Source organism: Myotis myotis, unplaced genomic scaffold (assembly GCF_014108235.1).
Source record: "Myotis myotis isolate mMyoMyo1 unplaced genomic scaffold, mMyoMyo1.p scaffold_m19_p_19, whole genome shotgun sequence".
Taxonomy (NCBI): domain Eukaryota; kingdom Metazoa; phylum Chordata; class Mammalia; order Chiroptera; family Vespertilionidae; genus Myotis; species Myotis myotis.
This window is the reverse complement of record NW_023416323.1, coordinates 22,664,332-22,683,429: the sequence shown is the minus strand read 5'-3', so window position 1 is coordinate 22,683,429 and position 19,098 is coordinate 22,664,332. Positions and strand designations below refer to the sequence as shown.

At 43.3% G+C, this 19,098-nt stretch overlaps 1 protein-coding gene and 1 long non-coding RNA gene across 2 annotated transcripts in view; both read left to right on the top strand.

The window, feature by feature from the left end:
- WWOX (WW domain containing oxidoreductase) overlaps positions 1 to 19,098 on the top strand; it is a 930,714-nt gene that overhangs the window by 412,626 nt on the left and 498,990 nt on the right. The gene's annotated exons all lie outside the window — the stretch shown is intronic.
- The window catches only part of LOC118674135, a 77,324-nt gene that overhangs the window by 40,542 nt on the left and 17,684 nt on the right, over positions 1 to 19,098 (top strand). The window contains exons 3-5 of the long non-coding RNA XR_004973579.1: positions 1,574 to 1,626; positions 17,373 to 17,433; positions 18,520 to 18,601. This is a non-coding gene — a long non-coding RNA (uncharacterized LOC118674135). The remainder of the gene's footprint in view (positions 1 to 1,573; positions 1,627 to 17,372; positions 17,434 to 18,519; positions 18,602 to 19,098) is intronic.

Below are 19,098 nucleotides of genomic sequence, written 5' to 3'. Positions count from 1 at the left end.
ATGTTGATCTATTTAGGGCCAAGCAGAGACCAGGCCTTGGCAGCTGTTCTTTCTGTGGTAGGATCCTAAGCTGAATGGAGACCATTGCCACAACTGTCGGCCAAGAAAGTGGGAATTCCTTAGCACTCTGTCTCTTTGTAGACCAGCCTCTTAGTTATGGGGTTTACTTGTAAAGTGTTTGATCAACCTCCCAAAGCTGCATCCACTGATGGCCCTTAGCTGGTCTTTGCTGACCAGGAGTGCTTGGCATTAAGTCAGACAAGCCCCAGACTCCCCAGTCCCCATGTTTTCTGCATTTTTCCTTTCTTTTCTTTGCCATGGTGGTCCTGCCACAACTCCTTGACTTAACTAGCACCCTCTCCAAAATCACGTCACACCACAGGCCCTTTTCCTGCCTAGCTCATCTCCCTTCCCCAGTAACTCCCAGACAGGTATAGACTGCCAGTTATGGTACAGCCTGCTCTCTGATCCTGTTGGTGCCACATTATGGCTCACCTTCTGGAATCTTGTATAGTCTTATGCTCCCATCCACACTGCCAATCTCCCTCACTCTCAAGAGGTTTGATTCCAGGCCCACCTATGAAATAATTTCTAAAGTGACTTGGGCCAAGACTAGAGTCTCTAGGCCTCAGTTTCCTTATTTGTAAAATGAAATGTTAAAATTAAATTTTTTGATAGTTTTAATTTTATTTTCTATTTGAACACTTTTGTGAGATAATGATATACATATATGCCTCTGCCCCTGGCTCCTGCTAATATTTGGTTCTTGACCCTGGATCTTGACACAGAGCTCCTAAAACCATGGAATTTCCTGGGTGAGAGGAGCATCTTTTGTTCTAATGTGGTAACTGAAGGTGGGCTCCTGGGTAGGGGCTGATCACCAGAGAGAACAAGCAGGAGTAAAATCTTCTGATCCTCCCAGGAGGGGAAAGGGGCTGGAGATTAAGTTAATAATCCATCATACCTATGAAGCCTCCACAAAGTGTGACACACCTACAGTCTGCAGGGACAGAAGCTCCTATGCTCCGAACTCTTCTGGACCTGACCCTTTGTCTCCCTTCATCTGGCTATTCATTTGTTTCTTTTGAAATAGCCTTTGTGATAAATAGGCAAGAGTAAGGGAACTGTTTTCCTTGGTTATATGAGCCACTCTAGCAAATCGCTGAACCCAAGGAGAAAGTCATGAGGACCTTGGATTTGTAGCCATGTCAGAAGTTGGGGTGACCTGGGGTCCCACTACTGGAGATTGGCCTCTGTAGTGTGGCATTCCACAGGTGCCTCACTGCTGTAGGAATGAGCCCTTAACCTATGAGGTCTGTACCAACTCTGGCTAGTGTCAGCAGTGAGTTGAGTTTTAGGACACCCACTGCTTATGTCGGAGTGGGAAATACCTCCCTCATATCTGGTGTCAGAACTATTATGAGTGTGAGAGTAAAGGGAAAACAGTGAGTTTTTCCTGTACAATTATTTGCCATTTTTACTATCTACCAGTTGCAATATTAGATGCTGTTTTACTCATTATCTCATTTAACTCCTTAACTACGTTGCAACTAACTTGTTATTTCCATTTTAGAAATGAGAAAATGGTGACTCAGAAAGATTAAGTAACTTGTTCAAGGAGACCAAGTAAGAATTTTAATATCAGGAATAACTAACATTTATTGAGTGCCTATTGCATGTTTGGGATCGTGGTCAACTTTTCATATAGATAATCTCATTTCATCTGTACCATAACTCTACAATGATGCTATTACCATCTTTTTGACATAAGGGAATTCCATCTTTGGAAGGTTAAGTAATATGTCCAAATTCATTGATCTGTAACAGGTGGGGCCTCACTTTCAGACTCAAGTTTGTTAGGTCTAAAATTTATGTCTTTCCTACTGTAAACAATATGCCTCCTTTCATACACTCTATGGGAAATCCCTCCCCCCTTTTTCTAAACTAAAAATCCACAACATCTGAACTTGAAAACGCCCACTAAATCATGCCATAATCCAGCTTTTTGATAATGGCATAATATAGTGAGTATTCTTTTTAAAATTTGTTTGACATTTCAGAGAAGCCAACAAAATGGAGTGTAACTCTGATAAGAATTTTAAAAATTCAAGCGATTCTCTCTCAGAGTTTTATCATCATCCCATTCATAATTGATTCCAAACTTGCATGAATCTTTCAAGATAAGTGTCTTATTGATTATCCTGAAAACAAGCGATCACTTGGCATCCTGAGACTAGCTTGCTGCCCTCCCCTGATTACCGTAAACAGAGATGTTGATCAGAAGAAATGTCATTTTCTTTGGCTTGGAACCCACTGAGCATTCTGAGGCACGGGTGTGGGAAGTAGAGGGGTAAAGCGGCCCAAACAGAGTGGTGCTTGCTCATGGCCCTGACCTCGTTCCCGAGGAGCTGTTGACAAACATTCCCTGGTGGGTAATGTGGTCTTGAACTGTTTTACACCCTTGTGCCAGGACTTCTTCCTGGTAAATGTGCAGTGTCCCAATGAATGCCAATTCATTGCTGTCAGGAAGCATTCAGTCTCTTAAGTGACATCCTTTTTCTGCGTATTTACTTGTGATTATGTAAATCAAGCAAGCTTCTCTCTTGGAAATGATTAGTGTTTACAAAGGATTTAACCCCTTCTTTTGTAGTTGTAGCAATTATATAAAACATTAATATGATCTTGGGACTATCTTCAGCACAAGTGTCTGACTCCCTGTGGCTCTAATGCACCTCTTGGTGATGCTGACCCAGGTGCTGGTGCTTGCCTGCCTTGGCCAGCATGGGTGCTGGGAGGATCCCTACTTGTGAGACAACTGGCTATGTTTTACCTGGGTGGCTCTATTGCTCCTGCTGAAGCCCTTAAAATACAATCCAGGTGACAATAGCACCAAACTCCAACAGGTTGTAACATCTGGCAAACAGGAGACCTGACTCATGGTTTTTGGGTGCAGATAATGAAGATTCAGGCCATTGCATTAAACGGGCAGCTGATTTCCTGAGGCTGCTGCTGGTGAAAATGCTTAGTTGCTATCCCGGGGGACAGGATGGGGCTGCTCTGTACCCAGTGAGCCTGGTTCTCAGGAAGCTCTTGCTCAGCAGCAGAATCCACCCTGGCTCAGACTTGAAACTTATTTTTGAAGTGGCCTCATAACGTGCTTGGAGGAGGTCATAAATAGGAGTGGGACACTCATTACTAGAGTCATGGAACTTATAAAAGCCACTTTCAGGACCAGTTGATCCATTTTTTTTTTCTTAGATGAGGGCATCTCAATGAGGGTGAACCTTGTCTGGTGTTCATTCCTGCTGAGGTGTCCTGGGTACCTCTTAATGCCTTTAACATCTTATACATTTAACATCAATTGATGGAGCACCTACCAGGTACCAGACACTGGGCAGGATGCTGGGAATAAAGAGATACATCAGGAATGGCCCCTAGGGAGAAATACCAGTTTCCTTGTGGTGGTGGTGGTAGTGATGGTGGTAGAGGAGGAGGATTACCTTGGCCTTCTCAGGAAGAAGTAACTCCCTCACTTATCTCCCATCTATCCTGCTTAGTAAGCACACTATAATGCCTCTTTCTGGGAACATGACAACCATATTGAGACATGTATTTCAATTAATGCAGTCACTTCTATTAGGGTTCTACAGAGAAATAGAACCAAGAGGCGGAAGAAAGGAAGGGAGGGAGAGAAGGAAAAAGGGAGGGAGGGAGGGAGGGAGGGAGGGAGGGAGGGAGGGAGGGAGGGTGGGTGAGCTCATGGGTATGTCCAAGCTGAAGTCCTAAGAACCAGGTGCTCTGTTGTCCAAGGAAGAGAGAAGCAATCCCCACCCTCTTTCTTTGGAATTTTGCTCTATTTGGGCCCTCAATGGGATGGACTCTTTAGTGCCTCCCTCACTGTGACCATACTAGGTCCCCTGGATATTGTGAAGAAGCTACAGTAAAGAGGTAGGTAGTTGCTTAAGCCTGAGTTTCTGGTAATGGCGTAAAGATAACCAATAATTGGATGATAAATGCCCTGATTTCCTGTAAAAATACAGACATCTGAGGGTAAGGATGTAACTTATAGTATGTGACTCTTCACTTTCTTTTGGCTTTTCCTAGTTTAACTGTTTAATATCCTGTCTGCTGGCTTCCCCCTTTCTTTGTGTAGAATAAGAAACTTGGGGCATTAACCATGATGATGCTTCTTAGCTGGACGATTTTTTTTTCTTTTAAAGATGGAAAACTCTAGGTCTTCCCATAAGGAGTTGGTATTCGTTGACATTTTCCAAAAGGATTTCACTATTTGTTACCTCATACCCTACCAGAAGCCTATGATTATACCACATTCTTAGCTTTTTCTATGTTTCAGGCATTGTGATAGATCCTAGGATTGCAGAAATAAATGAAGTAATTCCTCTCTTTAAAGAGAGAAATGTAGTATATAGAAAAACTTGAATGCCTGGAAGATACTAGACACTCAACTAAGGATTAGTGAAGGAACCCAGTGTGTCGAATAGTCTTAAAAGAGGTAAATGATGGTGTTTTCTTGATATGGAAGACAGATCCAAGATGGTGATGAAGGTCAAGAAGAGTAGAAGAATCACTCTTTAACTCAACTATTATTTTTGCTGCTAATTGAAGAATAAACAGGATTATCTATGTTGGGGGAGAGGGAAGGAGGGAAGGACATAGATATGGAATAGGTTAGATAGGAAGAATTGATAGAACACACTGTTTTTGTTGAGCTATAGCCATTTAATATGTTGTAGCACTAGGTGTTGAGCAGATAGAACACAGTTCTTCTGCAATTTGTATGTTAAGACAAAGAAAAATGTCTTGTAACTCAGTAAAACGGTTTTGAAAGCCAGGGCCTCTGAGACAGGATGCATTTTATACAATACTTACACAAAAGAGTTGCAAGGCGAATTAGAGGGGATTGCTGTAAGTCTGATGGGTTTCATTTGCAGGGACCGATAGCCTCTAGAGCAGCGGTTCTCAACCTGTGGGTCGAGACCCCTTTGGGGGTTGAACAACCCTTTCACAGGGGTCGCCTAAGACCATCGGAAAACACATATATAATTACGTATTGTTTTTGTGATTAATCACTATGCTTTAATTATGAGGTGAAGTGGCAACAAGGCAGTCAGTGCAGTCTCTATGAACTACCTGCAACTGTCTCTAGTTTTCTGGAGAACAACCACTGACCACTCACTGTACAAATGTGCTCCAGTGACGATTACCACGAGTGTTCGTAACAATGCTGCTATTGACTTCTTATTTCAATAGATATCCAGATTTATTATCCCTCAAGGTAAGCATCGATTTTACCTTTGTCTCAGTCAATATTTACCTCTGAGGTCAATACATGTGGATATTCACCTCAGCTGCAGTCAATATCCATTTCGTATTACAATATATGATGTGCATATGTGAAAATAAAGAACACCGTGGTATGAAAAAAAGAGAAAAAGTCTGGTAGTCAAGGAGGCTTCCTGCAAAATAGATGTGGTATTTTTGTTGCATTTTGTTTTGTTTTTCACTATATCACTGTTTAGAAGTCAGATTCTATTTTAGCAAATAGAAAATATGTGCATTCTGTCAAGCACTGGTATTTGGGGAAGGTTAGCATGATATCAAATAAACATTCATGCAGACATTTAATGATATTGAACTAAATACAGTTGCATGAGAGTTCCTGAGTTAAAAGATAGACATGCACACAGATTACAAATGTGGTAAGAATGGAAACTTTTATACAGTTAGGCCTAGTAAAGCCCCTGGATTGTCAAATTATTTGTGGTTGAAGCAGGAGGAGGAAGAGAAAGAGGAAGAAGCAAAGGTGGAGTTGTTACTGCGAGCTAGAGTGGAAACCAGGCCTGGAGAATAATGGCCTGGAGATTGGAGACAAGACATATGAATTAGGAATTCCATTTGTCTACTGCTAACAAGGACCCAGCTAGGGTGGTAAATTTTTTCACGTAAAAAAGACCGTAAATGAGTAGCCCAGGGCTGGAGTGTCCACTCCACAAAGTCATCAGCGACTCCACTTGCTTCTCTCTGCTTTGCAACACTGCTGCCATCTTCAAGGTAACCTCCTGGTCCAAAATGTCCAGGCAACATGAAGGAGAAAAGTTAGGATGAAGACTAACCTCCTCCTTTTCAAAGAGCCTTCAAGAAACTCCATCCAACACTTCTGTTTCCTTCCCTGTAGCCTCGATTTAATCACTTGGCTAAACAGATAGCTGCAAGGGAGGCTGGGAAATGCAGGCTTCACTCCTGGCTTCAGGTAAATATGGAACCTCTATAGCCAAGGAAGAAGGGAAGGTGAATATTTGGGACACACCAGCAGTTTCTGCCACACCAGCTGCTATAGACTGAATGTTTGTGTCCCCCTAAAAATTCATATGTTGAAACCTATTTTCCAAATGTAATGATATTAGGAGGTGAGGCCTTTGGGATGTGGTTAGGTCATGAGGACAGAGCCAGATGAATGGGATTAGCATCCTTATAGAGGAGACTCCATAGAGCTCCCTAGCCTCTTCCACTACGTGAGGATACAATGTGAAGACAGCCATCTATGAACCAGAAAGCAGATGCCCATTAGATTCCGAATCTGCTAGCTCTTTGATCTTGGACTTCCCAGCCTTTAGAACTCTGAGAAATACACATCTGTTGTTTATAGCCACCCAGTCTCTAGTATTCTATTATGGCAGCCCAAATGGTTGAAAACACCAAGCCACTCTGCCTCATCCTTCCCTTCATGACCTGTCATCTTACTTTCACCCCTGGACTGTATTCTGATTCTTTTGGGGATCACAGGCTTTATCCTGATTTTTTTCTTATTATTGTAACTAAAGTGTTGTCAGCCCAGCATCTTTCCTATCACACTTGCACTACTTCTAGTGCCCTGTTTTCCTTTGGGCACTCTTCTTGGTGGAGGTGGTACTGTTGATCTCCACACGACCACCATGACCCCTAATTGTAGGGATAAACATGTGACACACGTCTGATGAATTACAGTTCCCATCTGGCTGCAGTGCTGGATGGAGGCCTGAGTACACATAAAAGGTAGAAAGCTCCATGTCTTTCGCTGCTACAACTGGTGGGGAAGGTTTTCCATGCCTTCATCTGGCACAGCTCACCTAGGGGACCCAGGGGCCCGGCTGCTTGGCAGAATCTTCTCAGGTTGCACAGAAGAAGGCTGTCTATTGAAAAGAGAGAGAAAAGGTGGGGTGGGGAAAATGAGACTCAAAGAGGAGAGATGAGATAGAGAGGGAGCTGGCGACAGTGAAACCTGATGTCATAATGTGAGCTCTTGGATCATTGGGCCCATACATTTCCCAGCTGCTAATAAAAATTGTCTTTGAGTTTCTTCCCCTCGCACCTGAAGGGGAAGGCAGATGACCTTGGTTTGCATTTGAATCCCACCGTCACCATATCCAACTTGTGTATCAGGAACACATATAAAAGTCTCAGTTTCTTTTTCCACCAAATGGGAAAATATCCATTTGAGGATGAGATGCAATAATGTTAATAAAGTCCCTTGCAATAGCATTATAAAGCCACTTCTCAACTGCTCTTTCCTCTGCCTTATTAATGCCTATTCTTTAACCTGCCCTCAGCTTCCTCTCCTGGAATCCTTGGTGCCTTTTAAACCCCGTGTATGAAGCAAGTCCATGTGCATACATGAGTACATCAACTCATATCACCCCATGCAGCATTGCAAAGCCAGTCCCTGAGATTTCCTTAGACTCCTATTTTCAGCAATGCTACACTGCAGCAGAACCCCAAATCATCTCATACTTTTCTATTTGCTGCAATAAGATCTTAACCTCTCTTCATGTTACTTGAGTCTTGACTGAGAAGGCTGGGGATGGACCCCACAGTTGTCCTGTTGCCTTTCGGCTTGCTTATGCCAGCTGGCACACAGCTTACCCTGCCCAGCCGACCATGATCCAAAACCCATAAGGAGAGTCTCAATCCTCAACTTGCCATGACTTATTGTTTTCAGGTCATATAAACCAGGGCATTCCCACCTCCGTCCCAGAAGGGGCCGTTTTGTATTGCTGGTGCAGTTTTGTATTCTACAATTAGAGGAACCCCACACATCACGTGGGGAGTGTAGCGGCAGCTGGCTCCTTTGGTACCTTATGCAACTCATAGGCTACCTCCAGCTGGACAGTTATGTTTTTATTTATTAATTTATTTGGCATTCGGAGAACTCTACAGCCTCTGTCTCTTGGGATATAAATTAAAGCATTTTCATTTTCATAGTTTCTCTGTTTGAAATTCCCCATTGTTTATTTAAATAACAGCTGTTGCATATTATAAGTAACAGATTATAATTAGAGGAACAAGAGGGCTGGATTCCTTGGGAAGAAGTGAGTTCTTTTCACAGTAATCCCATTCATGGCCCCTTTTGGGAAAAGGAATGTGGCCCAAGGCACCAGAGTTGCTTAGGGAGAGAATGCTCTGTCTTAAGGCTCTGGGGCAAGTGGGGAGGGGGTTCTCTGGCAAGAGCCTGTGGTGCAGATGGCACTGCTGCAATGGTGCCAATTGCAGAAGACATTGCAAACCTTGTAAAAGCAGTCACCGAGGATGGGTAGACACATGCTCTATTGCCAGCAGCTGCTGCAGAAATAGATTTGGAGTCAGATGTCCTACTCCCAGCAGAGGGTCCGGCAGGAATGGGACAAGGGAAGCTGCAAGACAACAGCTAGAAATGTATCCTTTCCTCTTCCCTCAAATTGGAACCAAAGCCCATTCCTTCCAGCTCACATCTGAGTGTCTTCTCATGGTTCAGATGCCCTGCAGCTGACAGCTGCAGGACTCCTGCCTCCCTCTAGCACATGATACGCAGTCTTTGTTGGAACACTGCGTTGATCAAGACCATACCCCATATTTGCAACAATCATGTCCACGCATGACTTCAGGTGGCTGTGTGCAAGGCCACGCTCTCAACAGTGAGGACGGATTCCTGTGTGAAATATTCTCAGAATGGCTTTGGAGTGGCTCATCAGAGAGCTGCTGTTAGAAAGCTCAACTTGGTGGAGGGGAGGAGAACCTCGCTGTCCAAAGAGGTGAAATTTATACTCAAAGTGAGAAAAATACTAAATGGTGGGAAGATGGGTAGCTTTTCATTCTTTGTTCGCTCATTTTTTATATTCAAATTTTCTATAATCATATCTGACATGTATATGTCCTAGACACAACAGGCTTTATTTATTTATTTTTAAAAATATCCTTTAGGGTTGGATATTTTGGATTCATCACCTTCATTTGTTCATTTGTTTCATGCAATGAATATATTTTATTTTTTTGGAGATCTTACCTTGCCAGGCTTTGAGGAGGCCTGGGGATGTAGTGGGTTACCTGTCAAGATGCTGGGCCTTCAAGAGTGTATAGTCTGGTGGGGGAGGTGTGCAGTAATTAAGGTGTCACAGAGTTATGTTGGGATGGCATGGGGTGCTATGGAAATCCAGAGTAGGAATAGCTAGTCCAGCCAGGGGCAGGCACACCAGGGGTGTTAAGGTGGCTTCCAGAATGAGGCTGTGGGGACATGAAGGGTGTGCAAGATCAGCAGAAGAGGAGACCCACCTGTGAAACTGCTGGCTAGTACTGATGTCAAGGTCAGTTTTGGGGAAAGCATGGGCTGTGTCCCTGGAGACAGATAGGCAGATTTGGATGGGCAGTACGTGGGACCTGGTAGAAAGTAAGAGAATGAACCCTGCTTCATTAAGTGAGCGAAGGGAGCATGGTGAGTGCACACCCATGAAAGGAAATTAATAAAAGCAGCAGGGTTTTGGCAGCTGTGATCTTTCTGCTGTGATCTCAGCAGTGATGAAGATTGGCTGTGAGGGGTGGGGATCATCCCCCACCCCTGCCATCAGCCAGATCTCAGAGCACACCTGCCACAACTTTCTCGATAAACATGCAGTCTAAAATAATGTCCATGTTCTAGGTCTGCAGATGCAGTTTCAAGACAAGTACTCCCTTGCCTAGCCGGTCTGGCTCAGTGGTTGAGCATCGTTTCAGGAACCAAGAGGTCCTGGATCTATTCCCAGTTGGCACATGCCAGAGTTTTGGGCTCCATCCCCAGTAGGGGGCGTGCAGGAGACACCCAATCAATGATTCTTTCTCATCATTGATGTTTCTATCTCTTCCTCTCCCTTTCACCCTGAAATTAAATACAAATATATTTAAATAAAAATAAAGACAAGCACCCCCTTTCCACCTGACTGCCCTTCCCACCCCCCACTGCTCTATGTCCTATATAGAAATTCTGGAGCCTCCAGTGCGTCCGGGTACTCACAGTCCAGAACCTACTGTCTTAGTGAAAATTGTTCTGGCCCTAATGCTTTGCTAATTTTAATTAGCACCTGCCTTTATAAAGGGAAACAGCTTAGGGAGTACTCTGCAGAGTAAATCCAGGAGCTCTTGTGGCAGGCATTGGACCTGTTTTCCTTGCTTTCTTTCTCCCGTATCCTGTAGTCAGTCAGACAGACATTTATTGGCACCTACTGTGTGCAAGGCACAATACTCGGCGCTATCTGCACTACTGATCGATGTATTGGGATTCTGTGGTTGCTTTGACACAGTGCCTTCATTTTGCAGATGCTTTTTGCCTACATGGGGGAGAGCTTTTATCCTGAACCATTTCTGAGTCTTGTCCCCCATATGCTTTCTGCTTTCAAAAACAATGCTGGTGACCCTGTTTTAAGAAAGGTTGAAAAGCCAGCACTTAGTTTTTTCTGGAAACCTTCAAATTAACCTCATTAGGCTTGCTTTATTTATTTTCTTTCATCTCTCAGGCCTTTATGCTCTACAGCCCCTGAAATTGCGGTGCTATAGTGATCTTTTGTAACCCAACTCAATAGTCAATACTTGTTTAATAGGAATCACAATGGATGCGTTTATAATATATATTTTTCCACGAATATACTGAATGTTTGCCAAGCCCCCCTCCTTTTTTTTTCTTTTTAAATTCAGAAATTTCTAGTTGTGTTTATTCCTCTCGTCAGCATACTTTATCATATCAAAGCCTTTTCAGACACTGTAAAACTACTGAGTTATGTTTGGGTCATGTTTTGCGGTATGCCCTTTAATACTGTAGCTTTAGAAATGCAATTTTCAGCCTCTGCTTATTAGAATATGATAAAGTATTCCTGGTCTATGTCCAGCTCCACTAATCTCCAGACTGCGCTTCATGAATTAAGCATGAAGATTTTAGTCAATGTGCTTTCAAAGACCAATGTTTAGGGAATCATGGATTTTCTACAAGCTGAGGGAGAAATCTATAATAGGAGGAACTGATTTTCAAACATCATATTCTCAAGAAGAAATGACCAGTTCTGGCCCAGAAACAGAAAATATTTCACTATCAGAATATTCTAGAACCAGTTAAAGCCACATTGTGCAGTTTGGGTTTATTAAAGGGATGGTGTTTTAAAATGTGTAAGACGGTCTGTCACGTGGGAGGATTTCAAATGACTACTTATTTGGGAGAGCTCATGTAGATTGGGTTAAAATCAAGAGGGGAATGCAAATTGAATTTATATGGTATTATTAACTTCACGTCTCCCTTCCATGCCCCGGTGCATGTTGGTTCATTTTGCCGTGATCTAATTCAGCAAATAGCCAGAGATTTCTTTCCAGGTGAGAGGTCTCACTCTGCGAGAGACTGAGGACCCCTGGGTACCTTTGCCAGGGTGCCTCACGGTAGGTAACATCTAAGATCCCAGTGTCTCCTGGTTTGGAAGCATGGAAAACTCAGCAGGCAAGCACCTTTGAAAGCTCCTTTCAAAGTCAGCTTGCTGGATGACATGGGGCATTACTCCATGAAAATGCAGAAGTCCTTAGTGTCTAGGTGGCCATGGTGCACCCCAAAATGGCATTGAGGATACTTTAATCTGAGTTAGAGCAGCCCTGCAGTGTTAGCGTTCTTGTTTGGTGAAACCGTGTTGGTGGTCATTGGCATCACCTTTATAATAACAGGTATCCTTTAGTGAGCAGCTCTTCTGGGCCCAAAACTGTGCTAAGCACTTAACATCAGTATCTCACTCAAATCCCTATTTCTCAGTAGGGAAACCGAGGCACAGGTAGTTTCAGTGAGTTGCATAGAGTCAGCATTGAGACCATGACTCCTTTGGCTCCCTAAATCTAAACAACCACACCACACTTTGGGGCCTCAGAAGCTTGGCCCACATCTTGAAGGTGTTGGGTAAGAATCTGGACCAGACCCCAGTGGGAGCTGGTGGAGGCTCTCATCCACTCCTCTGGTTCTGAGATCAAGACAGAAATGTAAATCATCTCCAATTACGGGGCTGCTACTTGAACATTTTCCTTTTGAGGAAGACAGGAAAATTTTCAGCTCATGTAGCTTTATCTGTGAACCTACAGGATCTCTCAGGGGCTTTAAATTAATCAATCAATCCACAGACATTGAGCTGAATCTCTCTACCTTGGGCTAGAGACTCTGCAAAGTGCTTTAAATGGGAAAAAAACCAAAGGGCCAGCTGCCCTGCCCCCAGCGATAGCCCAAGGCTGCCTTCCGTGGCCAGGGAATTGGTCTGTCAGTTCAATCACGCGGCCCCTCTGACTGGTGTTTTTCACTAAGCTGGCCCCGTGGCCACTCCGGTCATGTGTAGACATGGCCTCAGGAGGGGTACATCCTTCTCTTTTTGAGTCCTGGCCATTTAATCGTTCCTCACACAATTTTAAGGGAAATAACAGCAAAACCCAACCCTGTCAATCACCATTTGCTCCCAGGTCTCAGAGCAGCACCTGAAGAACAAGTGTGCAAGGACGTGTCCCTGGACACCTTAGGGTTACAAAGTGAGGTGCGGACAAAGTGGGTAGGAGAAATATTGCCCCGAGCCATCTGGGGACCCTGAAGATTTCATAGGGCCCCCAGTCTCTGGGTCTTGCAAACATGCTCTGGGAATGGGTCCTTCTTGAAAAAGGACGGGAGGTTCTCTAAGTGATACTGCCTGAACTATATAGCAGTTTTAGGACTCACTGCAGCGGGTCCCTGTTAGTATTAATGTAAACATAAGTGAGCCAAGCGGAGATTGGAATATAAGGGACGGCTCCTCACCTCCAGCTCTGTGTTGCTGATGTTGTTTTTAAAGATAAATGGGACTCACGATTTTTGTGTGAAGTCTCTTTATTTTAAATACTGGTAGTCAATTCAAGTTATTTTTAAATATTGGCATCCAGTTCAAGCTATTTTTTAAATAAAAATATTTTAAAATATATTTTTATTGATTTCAGAGAGGAATGGAGAGGGAAGGAGATGAGAGAGACTCATTGATTGGTTGCCCCTTGCCCATCTCCTACTGGGAATCGAGTCCACAACCCTGGCATGTGCCCTGACTGGGAATTGATTGCTTAAACACTGAGCCACACGGCCAGGCAATTCACCTTTTTTTTTTTTTTTTGACCCTCCATGGACCGAGCCTGTATGCCAGAGGAAGCCAGGTGCAGGTCCCCTTAGAACCCACCTCCTTATTTTATGGAGCTACTGTCCAGAGAGGTAATGCAGCTAGCTCCCCGGGACCACACTGGCAGGATGGAGAGCAGCATCTTTTGGCTTCACTGGTAAATCCTGGTGGCAGTAGAAACCGTCCTAACTTTGTAGCAGGACAATGGGCAGGATCAGTGTGAGACCTGAACACAGGCCACTGAGAGAATTACAGGTCTCAGTCCTGAACAGGTACCTTGAGAGTGTTCAGTTCTCTGAGCCAGAGCTCTAGCACCGACTCACAGACCACGGTGACACTGTGTGACTGACTGGGGCCTGCAAGCCTGCGGCAAGGAGGCAGGGAAAAGCCTGGATAACAACCCTGTGGCCATCTGAGTCCTTGCAGGGGCATCTGTGACTTTGGGCGTACCTGGGAAGAGAGCAGGACACCCGCCTTCCTTCCTGCACCTCTACCATCAGCCACCACCACTAGAAGCATCCCCTGCACACACCCCATCATTCAGTTACCATACAATACTTGGGAAGCAGATGTGAATACACTTATTTTACAGGTGACATGCCCAGGGCTCAGGGGATTGAGTACCTGCCTAGGTCAGGCGGCTGGTTCCCTGCACAGCAAGGAGGTACAGGCAACCCCAGGTTGAGCTCGCTCTACATTGAAACAGAACTTTCTTTGTCACCTGCCTTTCTCCTTCACTGCCACCTGCCTCATTATATTCACCTGGAAGGGGCCTGGGTCTCTCTTTTCCTCTTTGGGTTTTTGTGAAAGGTGACCTGCAAACTCTGCCTTCTATGGACAGAAGGTGGACACTGCAGACACACCAGCCCAGCTCAGAGTGTCTCTCCAACGGAGGGTGGGAGGACAGAGGATGATCCCTCCTTGATGGGAAACAGGAATTCCCCAGCAGAGAGAGGAAAAACAGGAAGGAGACTAGAATGTATAATTACCACGCAATTATCCACACCCCCCTCCATTTTCCAAATTGTAAGTTCTTTTTTATGTAACCACTTTCTGTTAAAGAGGAAGAAATAGCTTCACCAGCAGTGTAAAATATATACTTTCTAATGTAAATCAAGAAGCTATTAATACCCTAATAAGAACATGGTAGAATATTAATTGATGGAAATTGTAGAGTGGAATATTCATAATCAGCTGCAGTCTTTTCTTTGGAAGGAACAAAGGATTAAGTTAGGGAGACAGTAATGGTATTGTTAGTGGGCTATTTCAATGATTTTCTCTGTGGAAGAGTAGAGAAAGGTGAAATTCCAACTGGGAATATTACACTATGCAGATCTCTGCTCAGGGGTATTCGCCTCTGTTTAAACTGCCGAGCTCTGCTCTGCCTTATGATCCAATTGTTTTATTAGAGGAATCATTGCGCGTTTCATTTTGCTACAGTAATAGTGCAGTGTCTGTCTTAACAATAAATTATAGAGTCAGGCAAACAATGGTTTTGTATTTGGGATACAATGAGATATCTTATTAAAATGCAGGCTTCCTTAGGTTCCTGAAATTAGAGTCTTATTTTAAAAAGATTCCATTGGGTTTAAGACACTGTTTTGAACTAATCACACTAACAGAATCACTCTTTTGTCAGACATAGAGGACTATGGGAGTTACCTGTTTCTTTAGTCTTTTTCCCATTCATATTTTATTCTCTTCTGGAGAGAGCTTATTGGTTAAACAGGAAAGGCATCATTCCTTTGCATGTGAAAGATACAATGAGATCTAAAGCAGTCATATCCTCCCTGCCAAGTTTCTGAAGTGGATATTCTGTCCTGATAATATTCTGATAGCAATAATAATACTCCATAATAATAAATCATAGTTTTTGAATGATCACCTTATCCTGGGCACTGCAGAAAGCAGTTTACATAGTTTACTTTGTAGGATCCTCATTCTAGCCACCTAGGCGTATATACTGTCATTATCTTCATTTCACAGATGAGAAGATTGTGGCTTAGAAATATTAAGTGGTTTCTCTCATGTCACATAGCTTGGTCAATGTTAATACCGGGTCTTGAATCTCTGCTGTCTGGTTTGTGATACTTTTGACTTGTCATTGCTGATTAATTTTCATTTCTCTGCTCATCTCTCGGATTAGAACCTTTCTGTGTTCTTGAATTCAACAAGATTGAATAGCAGTTGCCTCTTCAGCCTCCAGCACACTTTTGGAGATTGTGAATGGGGTCACGGGGGAGCAATAATTTTTGCAGTCATTTTTTTTTCTTTCTTCAGGTTCTATATATCAAGTCCCCCCTCGAGGGCTAGGCTTTGTGCTATGTTTTATGCCCATCATCCTTTTCTCTCAGTCTCTGCAGCACGAAGAGAGGTGCTGTTATTATTTGCACTGCAGTTGAGTTATCTGAAGCTCAGAGTTTAAGTGGCCACTCAGGATACCAGCTCTGGTGACTGGGGTGTCCGGAGAGCATTCAGGCCTGTCTGGCCCCACCCCCGTCCTCTCAGCAGCCTCAATGTGTCATGGATGTCCCACTCTGATTGTCCAGTGCTCTTTGGGTGAACACAGGAAACTATGTTAATTAAAAAAAAAGAGTTTCTTCCCTGAGATGAAATTGAAAGGGACTACTGACAAAGAGTCTCTTTCAATTGTCACCAGGCTCCTCTTCCCAAAAAGGCCTTGACTTTTGGAATTCCATGTCCTTTTTTGGCATGACCCAGTTTTAGCAGCACTCCCTCCAAGTGGATTTACTGATGTATCTAGTCACCTTCTTCATTTCCCACATCCTCCAGGCAATGTATGATCACCCTGACCTGCCTGCAGCAAGAATCCTATTAGGTAGGTTAGCAAGAATTACTCTACCATCTTAGTAATTTTTCATCTATGAACCCTCCCACTCTGCTTGCCCTTGGCTATAAAATCCCCACTTTGTATTCGGAGTTGAGCCCAGTCTCTCTTGTACTACAGAACCCCATTGCAGTGGTCCCTATAACAAATGCAGTAATCCCCCAGATAAAGTCTGCCAGGAGTAATTTTTCTTCTTTTGCATTACCACTTTGTTGTTGAACTGGTTGGACCCAGTGGATTTGGGATGGGAACGCCAAGTAGCCACTGTCCATCTGACTGAATGTCAATGGACAACCTCAAAAATTAGAACGTGCATTTAGAAGACTAACCAACATTCCGATGCTTCTGCATTCCGGTGGGCTCAAAATATTTCTTCCTGTGTGCTCCAAATGTGATAACGCCTGGGGATTTCTTTCCTTGTATTTCTCACCACACCAACACCTTCACCGTCTGCCATCCTGTCCTCTTATCCTGGACTCCCTGGGCCACATGGAAGCTTTACTCAGTAGGTGCTCCCTTGTAAATAATCGCGAGGCCCCTCGATTACTCAGCAGATATTCAGAGCGTGTGTGCCAAGATGGTGCTAAAGTGGTACAGGATGAGCAGAAGACAGTTGTCATCTGTCAGATCCCAAAAGCTCATCTGTGACAAAATTTTCACTAGTCTGTTTAAAAACAAGGACAATATAGACAAAGTAGTGAGTTTCTCATAAAGCACATAGTATGCATTTTTAAAATTTATTTTTAAAAATGTTTTTATTTCATTTATTTTAGAATTGTATCCTTTACCCACCTTTTTAAATGTTAAATGTTTTTTCCTTTCAAAATGATAACAGAAAATAAGTTGGTTTCCTTCCCTTTTTTGTTTCTTTTTTTTTAATGTGCTCTCTCTGATTTCATTGTTATTGCTTTAAATCTTTAATTTACAAAACAAAATGTTAGCAAATCTATGTCAGCCTGCCTATTTCTTTTTTTCCTTTTGATTTTACTGGACCTTAACTCTAGAAGTCTAGGTATTTCTGATGGATGTGTATCCTCTAAGCTTGCCACTTGATGATACTCAATACTCTATTGTTCCTGATTATTTTTTAAATGTAGCTTTGTCTCTCCAGCCTCCTGCTTCCTGTCTCCCTCAAGGTGTGTTGCACTCAGGCATGCTGTAAGTAATCAATACTTGGTGATTTGACTTCTTAGCACCCCCCCTCCCCCCAAAAAAATAAATAAATAAATAAAAATCTCCAGGTGCAAAACACAAAGGCAGACCTCTTGTCAAGGGATTCCTCACTTTTCCATTCTCAGCCAAGGGGAGACAAGGCCACTCCAGACAGCACCCCTCCTCCCTCTTTGGCTCTTGTAAAAAGGATGGCTAGTTTTCTATTGCTATTGTGCTAACTGAAGAGTCGAAAATGTGCCTGGAGTTTAAAATCACCCAATGCCTGTCCTTTCTAGAGCAACCTCATTAACAACCCAAATTTAAAATTGTATTGTTAAGAGACTCAGCACTCACCAGAACCATCCTCTGCACCCACCCACCCCCCCCCCACCCCCCTCAGGGCTTGTGCTGTGTCTGAAGCACAGTTCTGTTCTGTGCAGATCCCTGAGTGTTACAGCTGATGTGCATGCCCAGCTATCTTTGCTCTTCATCCAAGTGACAGGATGGAGCCCCGCTGAACAAGGTTGAGGCACTCAGTGGTTAAACTGAACCCTCCTCCTGGTAGAGTGGTTGTGCCTCTTTTTTTCCAGCCTATATTTGACCCCTTAACTAACATACCAGCTTAAATGCCTCTGAGTGGGAAAAGAAGCTGAAACACGCACATTTCGAATAGGCTCAGCATCTGAATTGGATGGGCAGCTTGCTTTCTTTGTAAAGCAGCTATGGGAATGCCACTGTCCGGATATATCATAGTTAGGAGAAGCAGTTTGTTAAGAGGGGTATTTACACCCCCCTCCCATCCCAACTAAGGACATTGTTCACTTTAAACTTAGAATTTAGAATTTATGGCCACAAAGTATTAGTCCACAGCCAAGCATCATGATTTTTTTAAGGAGGTCAAAATTTACCATAGGGCTTTTTAAACACTTAATGTAATTAACATTAAAAAAAAACAGATCATTATTTTCAACAAAAATGGACTACATTTGTAGTCTCCTCTTTTTATGCAGTATGTTCATTTAAAAAGTTTAATAGATTTAAAAATTTTGACATATTTGTTATCAATCCTTTTTGCTTTACTTTTATGTAAAGGATATTATTTACCACAGATACAGAAGCACAAATTAGATGGTCACTCGGGATTTCCTCTTTTTGCCTTTTGGAGCCCATGAAGGTGAGGCTTTGTGTTTTCTACAAGTTGATTATCAGGAAATGAAAGAAAGACAGAACATAAGGGTGGCTGGTGCCTCGTTCCTGCTATGTGGGGAAAGGTCTTGTACCCTTCCTCTGAGCCCTCGGAACAAAAGCAAATCCTGTTGACCCCTCAGCTTAAAAAGTCAAGAAATATGCCAGCTTCTGATGAAGCAGGGTGAAAAGAGGACTGTGAAAATTAGCGACTGGAAATAGGAGCAGGTCCAGACAAATGCGTAGCAAGCCTGGTTATGGGCATTTCCCCGGAACCGCACGATTTTTTCCTTTTTAAATAGGGGCCGCTATTGTCGTTCAGAAAGCCCCAGGCTGTTCTGAAAACAGGCAAAAATCAATAGCCCACTTGTTGAGGATAAGTGAATTAGTCTGTGTTGAATGTAACCGAGCACCTGAACACTTGAGTGAGCAGGGCTTGTTGGGGAAAAAGGACAATTGGAAGGATTGTCTCGAGACGTCCACAGC